A 10,281-nucleotide genomic window follows, 5' to 3' on the forward strand; every position below is an offset into this window, starting at 1 on the left:
ATACATAATATAACATGTTATATTTTAAAGTTATAGAGTTGGTTTATGGTGAATGATTTACGACAACGAAAATTGGTTTAGTTTGAATTAAGTGAAAATTATAATATAGGTCATGAGATTTGCATGCCTTAAGCAAAACTTTTAAGACTACGAGCCTATATTATATAGTATATAACTATAGGCATATATATATATACATGCAAACTGCAACTGCAACAGTGGAAATGCATGCGACCACAAGTGGGGCAAACTTAAAACAAATCAAAACTTACTCGTCCACTTAAAATTACATAGATATATGCATATGAGTGAGTGTGTGTGTAATATAATATAATATACCTGCAATTAAACTGAAACTATTATACGCACGGTCGGACGATAAACAAGTATGTATATAACATAATATATAAATGGAGTTTGAATTTAATTACGTATACGTCGTGGTCAAAGTGATTGAACCAACACAATAGTAATAAATAATAATAAACTGTATTTGCAGTCTGTCTGTCATTTCCGGTTTACATAATATATATATTATATATATATAAGTTACAACTGTGTCTTGCTACAAAATAAAAGAATCACACGGTGGTATATTTTCACAGGACCTTTTTAAATATACGTATAGTATACTATGTAAACCTGAAACAAAATTAAAAAAAATCAAATTTTGAATGATCGATTAATTTGATTTTGTTATAATATAGTATTTATAATGTTTACAAAGACGGAGTGGAATATTTTAGTGGTACTTACCATGCAAAATGTTGATCCACTACTCTGCCAATCAAAATTTGATATACTTATAACAATAATTTACTATATTCATTCAAAATTTTATTTTCATAGATTATGGAAATAACCAGATTTGGAATATGAAATTATGAAAACAATTCTGTAAATAAAATATGAGAACGAAATTGAAAATTATAATAGGTATCTGTAGTAAAAAATAATATACCAAAAAAATAGTTTTTTTTTTTTTTTAATAATATCGTTTCGTAGTGGCCTTTAAATTATGTAAAAGAATATTTCCAAAATCATTTTCAATAAAATAAGTGTTAATCCTTAAATAATCACCTTGTGTATGTGTATTGGTGATTATTTGATGAGTATTTATATAATATCTATACTCAGTATTGCGAGCAATATAATATGATATATATATATATATCTGAATTCAAATTCCTGTATCCACGAATAAGTAAATATTACATTAAGTATGTAGGTATCTATATATATTATATAATGATTTAGAATTTAAACATCATGATTGCAATTTGTGAATTTGTGTACATTAAAATTCCCGCGTAAGCTGATGCAAGTTGATTTTTATATATATATATACAGTTCACACATACATATGTGTGTATATATATATATATATACCTGAACAAGCACTGTTAACAATGTAATCCATTATTGTAAAATATAAAAAAAAATAAAGTTATAAGCATTTTGATTATATAACTTATAAACATTTTAACCACAATGCGAAATGATGTATATTCTCCCTACACTTTTTTTCATTGTCCTATATAATTTATTTCATCCCTTTACACTTGAATCTCATTGACAATGCCACCCTAACAACTTCCAAAATCAATTTTAATATATCTTCTAATCACGCCTATAGATATGTACTTAAAGATCATTATCCTAAGAGGGCAACGTCTATTTTTTTTTTTATTTTAATAATATTATGTAGAATATTAAAACATTATATATTTATTGATTATGCAATGAGCGTACTTCCCAATACTTTTATAGTATAACTTATTTTAAAATTTGATCAAAGTAATGACCAAAATTGTTTGAGAATTATATGAAAGCTATATATTTATATATAAAAGTTAAAAAATTTGCTACGTTTTTTGCAAAGTTCTTAATATATATTATATTATTTATTTTTATCGCGATTAATTTAAATTTCGTATTGTCTGATTAATGTGAATATATAATATACCATAACAACAGAATAATATTGTCAAAAATACCAAAACAGATATTTACTGTTAGAATATTTATAATTATTTTTATAAGAAGTTATATTAGATATTTGTATTAATAATTTTCTAAGAAATAAATGGACATAAATTTAAAAAAATGTATTTTTTACAATCTATGATTTAAAATATTATACAAACGCAAATAAATGCGTAATAAGTAATAATAGTATACGAAATATTTGGTATACTCTTATATAATCTCTTATATAATAGGTATACTACTACAATACTATAAGAGATTCTACTTGAAAAAAAGTAATATATCTAATATTTTTCATAATAATTGTTCTAATTCACAATGTACCAGATTTACCAATATATTATGAATATAATATTATACATCAGATACTAAGATAAATAGTTTTTGTTTGTTAAATACTATAAGTATATACGTGAGAGACTTCACACTTCGACTATAAATTATAATTGCGCCTATAATATATGATTTTGCGATCTTGTGAAAATGTTCTATTAACCTAGCTATACCAATAAGTACGCTACTTCCTGAAATTCGCGCTTTGACTCATGCAATATAGTATTGCTATAGTAATTAAATTATTTTTTTAAGTTTATCTGAAAAAATGTTCCACATCTTGAATTCGTGACAATTGTAACATTATGCCATCTCCTTCATATAACTATTAATCTCCATATGATAAATATTACACAGTTTTATTTGGTTTTTAAATGTAAGCAGTAAACTTAGCTCAAACCTAAAAGAAGATATGGTATAGATATAGAATTATATATTTATATACATAGGAAATAATATAAGATACTTTTAAATTAGTTATTTTCAAATATTTTTATAACCATTTGCAGGTATACGAGTATATGTATAATATCGTACCTACACTATAAATATGTCTATATCTACCTATACACGGTTTTAGGTGCAATATATCTATTACAGACAAGCATAATAATTATTATAATAACTCTTATATACCTATAATTTATGATATATTATTCAAACTCGTACAGGTGATGTTATTCTATATAAATTATCGCGAACCCGGCAGCAATATCTAAGTAAAAAGAAGATGAGTTTTTCTTTTTTGAAACGTTCAATCAGTAGCAAAAATATTACTTGTACTTAATAAGTACATAATTTCTGTACCTATACATTATATTCTACATACGACCACAAGTATTGGTTTTGAAAATTCAAAATACCTTTTATTCTCTATAAGCTATATATATATATATATTGGCTGATTTACGAGACAATAATCTTGCAGTATACACGCCGTAAACGAGTATAATATATAATATAGACCTACTATATTTGTCTGCACGAAATCGTGTTTCGTTTTGAATATATTATAATAATATGGACTCGACTGTATCGCGGTATAATGATAATAAATATGGTTGTACAATATATTATATGGTATACGTACATATAGGAACCTCCTACCTATACGCGCGAGCGCCCCGCTGCGCCGTCGCCGTCGCCGTCGAGCCGCCGCCACAGCGATATTATGACCACGGGGCGACGGGAACATTTATGACGAATATTGCAGTTATTATATTTTCTGGTCGGCCCCTTTCTCGCCGCCGTCGATTGGGTCGAGTTTTTATATATTATGTAATAACGACACGCCCCCTCGGCCGTGCGACGTATCTCCACGCACGCCGCCGACCGTACAACATATAACGGTAATAATAATAATAATAATATAATAACTTCACGTCATAAGTGCGCGCGCGCGCGTTATGTAATATCTGTCGCGGGGGCGGCAAAAGGACCGGCGCGGCAGCATCGGCCTCCGGTTCGGCGGCGGCAGCTGAGGCGGTGGCGGCAGTGGCGGCGGCGGCGGCGGCGGCGGCGGTGGTGGTTATATAATAACATATAACGCGCGCAATAACGGGAAGGGACGCCATTGGCCGAGAGCCGCGTTCGGCCGGTCGCGCGAGCGGAGGATGACGCCACCGCCGCCGCTGCCGCCGCACCATGCACGCACCTATATATACGTATATACATTATATACACATACATACGCATATACGCCGCTTGCACCGCCGCCGCCGCGCGCTTTCATACACGCACGTCGCCACCGCCTGCACCACCGGTCACCCCTTTTCTTCCGCCGTGTCATCAAAATCGATAATTTTTCCCGTTTACCCTACCGCCCGCCGGCCCGCCGCGGATCCGCCACCCCTGACCCACCCCGTCACGGCGTACTACACCCTCCACTCGCCCTTAGCCGCACGTTCGCTCGCCGCCGCCCCTCGCCCTCCCACCAAGGTTATAACTCGCAGTCCCGCCGCCGCCGCCGAGTCTCTCTTGCTTATTCACTCTCACTTCCGTATCCGTATATGTATACATATATATATATATATATATGATGCGGTCTCTCTTCATCTTTCTCTCTCGACACTCCGTCTCCGTCTCCATATCTCTCTCTCTCTCTCTCTATTTTTCTCTCTCGGGGCGTTATTATACGTGCGGTATACATGTGTGTGAGTGTGTGCATGTGTGCGCCGCGCGGATGAAAAAAGGGCAACCCCATTCGGTCGCTGCAGCAAAAGGGATTTTCTGACCAGCGGCGTCCGGCATCCGTGCGTGTAATAAGTCATCGATCCCTTATTCGCTGGGCGCGGGTACGAAATAACGACCGACACGACTGCACAGCGCCCGCCACGCACATGTATATTGCCCATCTTGCACGCACGCACACACCCCAAATACACCTATGTACATACATACATATATATATAACAACTGTGTTATTATATATTGTATTATACACATATATATATATATATGCGCGGTATGGACCACGTCGCGTTTTCCCGTTTTCCGACATATCGTGATGTGGGAAACCCACACCGTGGCCGGCTGCAACATATAATATTATGGCCGATACCGTTTTATAAAAATACATAAACGTAAGCATACTATGTTTGGTCGATGGGTATGGTGTACATGCGATGATGGTGCACTGTGTGTCTACACGATTTAACCAGCATCAATTGTACTCCATGCCCCGCAGTGTACCCCCATACACAGTTCTCGTGAACTGTACAATACTGCTCGTACGTCATACGACGAGCGGCCATACACCCCATGACTAGTGCCCGCCAGTTGTAGTCTTATATGAGTTCTAGGACTTCAGGTGTATTAAACAGAGTGGACAGAGAACGCGTTATAGATTGGGCGCGTTGTATGGCGGCTGTCCGTCTCCGGTGCAGAAAACGGAAAACACAGTCGTGGCAAATGAATTGGTTCTAAAACGCTGTGCGGTTTTCGCGCCCCGATTACAATCGTCATCATTTTTGTATTGGCGAAGACGCTCCGTTTGTTCTTGAAACGATCGAAGTAGGTTTACACTTCTATAACTGTATATAATTAAGAAATTTAATACACGTTTTCCGTCAACAGAAAAAATCGTTTTTTTTTTTTTTTATAAATTAATTTCGTTTTAAATCATATCGTTTCATCTGTGGTCGGTTGACCACTTAACTTTGATTGTACAGGAGTGAAAAATCGTTACAGCATCATTGCACCGATATCATCTGAAATTTTTGTACATCGCTATAGGAATAATACCGTTATTGCCATATGATTGTTTTTGGTAAATAACAGTCGACTATAAATTTATCGAGCAGTTAATAACCTATAGGTATGTTAAATAAATATTATTTAATTTATCAAATTGTATTCGATTCCTTTTATAGTTACATTGCTATTTTAACTGTTTTTCCATCAATATTCTTATTTATATAATATATTTATCACATAATTTTTTTTTAGCACTTGGAAAATTATTAACTTTTATGTACCTTCTAACAATTATCAGTATTATTATTTTCATAATACATATCTATTATTAAAACGATAAAAAGACAACAAAACAATTAATATTATTAATATAATAATATAAATAAAAAATATTCTCAATACATTTACTTAAAAAAAATATATTTTACAAACTATGAATGGGGGTTATAAAAATGTCGAAATTATAGTTACAACTTGGTACAAATTACTGGTTTGGTTTTTACTTTTTTGTCGAAAAACCTTATATTATTATTATTATTATACATTTATTTATTGATGATGGTTTCGTGGTCATGTCGTATACGACGAACAGTATAAGTGAATTGACAGATGGTGGTGAAGAAGATGAATTACGAATTTTGTAACTCGTGAATAGTATTATCATTATTGTTATTATTATTTAATCGATATATTTTTGTATCCAAAATTAAAAAAAAAAAATGTCAACATAATTCAAAGTTGCAATGTTACAACTTTGGATGAAACAAATCAATTTTAGATCGAATAGGTCGTCTCTATAATATACTTCATTCTACATAATATCATTATTCATTATAATATATTGCTACCTAGCTATGTAGAGAGGTGGTTCGAATTCAATTTTTTTAACTACAGCAATAATTAGTGATTATTATTTGTTTTATTTATACTGCTCTTCAGTTTTAGACAAAAAATTATGTAAAATCAGAAAATTAACATTGAAATATAAAAGCCTAATTTTTTAGGATCGACGATAATTATATATTATTTATCTACAAAAATATGTACCTATACTTAAATACAACGGATTATAATAATATTGTCTTGTTATAAAAATAGTATAATATATATACTGTGTAGCTAACCGCATAATACTACAATATATTTAATCATAGGTATAAATAATATGAGTATACGTTATACACAGTTGTAATCTGAATAACACTCGTACTTTTTCGTCATACGATTTTAGCTCGAGTTCACAATACACTTTTAATTTTTCTAATTTTTGTATTAAAATGTTTGGATTTATATAATACACAAAAATACGAATATGGTCGATCAAATGTATGAATTTTTATCACTACGAACTCACTTGACACTTGACTCTTCAATATCCATATACTGTTTATTTTAAACATAAAGATATTTAGAAATTATTTTAAACATTTAATCTCGATTTTACACAATACAATTTATATTATATAACATATAATACATTATATTAAGTTCTATGGACAGCTTTTTCATCAGACCTCCCGAGAATTAAACTGCTTTGTACCGTGCGCGCTCGGCTGGGCTCACACAAATAATATATAACTACCAATAAGTACCAAGTCCCACGCGTGAACATGCCGTATGGTTGGAACTTGATAATAAGCTTCTATAATATACTTATATAACAGCTGCAGCACTTCTATACATTAATATAATATTAAGATATTATACTCGTACAGCACTGATTGAAATGTATTATGTACCTATTTGCTATTGTTCGCACACACAGTTTACCAGTTATTAAAGACATTCCATTCAAAAAACTATTTGCATAACTTAAACATATAGGTGTACAAAAATATTATAAAACTACTTGCTATTACTTGTATTTAAATTAATTAGACATATTCAACTTACAATATAAATAATTTGCATGACAAAACGAGAAAAACGTTCTGATCCATATGTCGATAACGTGACAATTGATAAGTAAATAGAGATATATACCCATTATATACTATATTTTACTAACGATTCAGAATATCATGTATTTTTATTTTTTATTTCGCATTGTTTTACGTTTTTGTGTATTTTTTTAAAAAATTTGTCATCAATTATTGTAAGTACGCGGTACTACGTAAATTTTATAAATTTGAATTTTGAAACACAATATAATATCATGTCGATTTTAATTTTAATTATTATATGCAAATTCTTTTATTTATTTTTTAAAATTACAATGAAATAACTGAAATATTCTTCGTTTGAATTTCAAAATAGTTATATCAAAATCTTTAAATTCTTATTTGGAAATAGAAGTTTTTATCGTCACGATTAATTTTGTACAAAAAAATTCATCAATTTGAAAATATGGTCATTAAGTATAAATGATCTTTACATTCTGAAAATCGGTATTTGAATAAATTCATTATTCGACTAAATAATAGGGCCGCACATACTTCGTTAATAATTATGTATAGTTTTGTATTACCTAATACCTAACAAAGCGATTAAGCAATTAAAATTTGTTTACTTGTTATATTATAATATTTCTTAAATTTAAGGCATTTTTAGCTATTTTCAAAGTTATTATATGATATCCTATAATTATGGTGATAAGCAATAACTTATAATAGGTGTATCATGATATTTTATTAATATTATGATCTAAGTGATTCGCATGCACGCGATTGTTTTAGAATAGGTATGCACATGCACCATCTGTGGATTTAATTTATTTTCACTGAAAATAATTCATGAAAATTGTTTTTTCCCTTAACAGTTATCACGTTTTTTGAAAACATAATACGGTTATCTCGTTTTTATAATGAAACAAAAATAAAAATTGTAAACACACCTTTGCTCGAATCGTGAAAATAACTTTTTGTTTTGAAAATAATTTAACCAAATTTAATGTGTTGGAGTGTTACGGTCGACTGATAAATCGTTAGTACAATTGAGGACTATATAATTCAGTCTGCAGTATTAAAAATACCTATGATGAAAATTGATATTATATTTTTATGTATATATAACTGCAATACCCATCATGTGTGTATCCTGTACAGTAATACATTGTCGAATTAAATTATTGAAGTTTTTATTGTTAAATAATATTGTTATTGAAAAAGCGCGGACAGGGCCTATATACACACTGATCTGGGTGAAGCCCGCGTGTTGACGTGTTCGCTGGGGCGAATACACGGTTTGTTAGAGGAGACACTGTGACATGTATTTAAAAGTAATGAGACGTATATTGCTTTCAAAAAACGATCCTTCAATGGGATTTTTACATTAAATGAACATAATAATGTGAGTTATCTATATGCGTATGGTCTTAACTATATATAAAGCCTTGCATCGAATAAAAACATTAGATTGAATTATTTGTATTCCTAATCCACTTTCCGAACCGTCTAAAATGTCAGCCTTATACTTAACTGCATTATATTGTATTTCCCAAAACGTTTTCCGGACTTTGTAGGATTACAGATTTTACAAATGTTATAGAACAGTAAGTTATTATAAGCTTATGTCTAATCTGCAGTGTATCGGGTTTGACCAAATAATAGAATTTGTCCGTAATAATATATTGAGACGACGTATATTCGAACGTCAATTCTTAGTTTGATACCGTAAGTTAATAAACTACGCTAACAATTATAGGTATAATATAGCTAGCATTATACCCAATATATCCATAATACTAACTATGCATAATAAATAGCAATGTAACGCACAGCATATTAATAAAATACGGATTTTACTTGGAAATAAAAAAGTATCAATACACTTATATAGGTATAAAACAGATATTATTATTTTTTTGAATGTTATACTTACATAAATATATGTTAAAGTTACATTATATTTTAACGATTGTGGGTCTTCAATAATAATACAATTAATCAATATTTTTCAAGTCGTATTAAAAAAAATATTAAATTAAAATTAGGGATTGGAAAAGAACCCAAAACCACAGTGGTTTTATTATTCCCTGAAAGTCCATAGTAATTAATCATGAGCTTTCAATGGAAGTGTTTTCATTAAAAAACGCCTAAATCTACTATGTACCTATATTATTTTTATAAGGGGTGTTTCAAATTTCCTGATTGAATGGCACTCAATATAAGAGTGGTATTAGAGAGTAATACAAAAACAAATACCATTCTAATTCTATATCTTATATCAATAATTATAATTTATTTATTTTTAAATCAGTACAATGCCATTTTGTTATTGTATTTACAACTTACCAATGTATATACTACCTATTTATATTAAATAATATGTACGAATTTTCTTACGTTACAAATTTGATTGAATTTGTGAGCACATTTAGACATTGGCATTAATGCATTATAGATTAGATTATATGGATGTCGGGGAGTTTGGGCTGCGTCAAAATTCTTGTAAAATAGATTTTGCTAGAATTTAGACCTGCAGATGACTTAAAAATATAATATCTACATATATGTATAAATTAAATAGGTAAATCACTAATAAAATTTTTGAAAAAATTCAATATAATACAATTGATAAGAAACTTAAGTTTACAATCACCGATTAATTAATGATTATACGTAATATCAAGGTATAAATTATACCTATATTATTGCCTATATATTATAATATATTATTTTTAATATCAATTTTTACTGTATATTTTATTTATACCGTCAAATCTATTGCTTCTATTTCGTTTATCAGCTACATCACTGTCAGTTACTACAAAAAATGTATATAGTAGAATCTAACATTTTTACATTATACAGGGCTATTATTTTA

The sequence above is a fragment of the Rhopalosiphum maidis genome, chromosome 3, assembly GCF_003676215.2.
Source record: "Rhopalosiphum maidis isolate BTI-1 chromosome 3, ASM367621v3, whole genome shotgun sequence".
In the NCBI taxonomy this organism is placed as follows: domain Eukaryota; kingdom Metazoa; phylum Arthropoda; class Insecta; order Hemiptera; family Aphididae; genus Rhopalosiphum; species Rhopalosiphum maidis.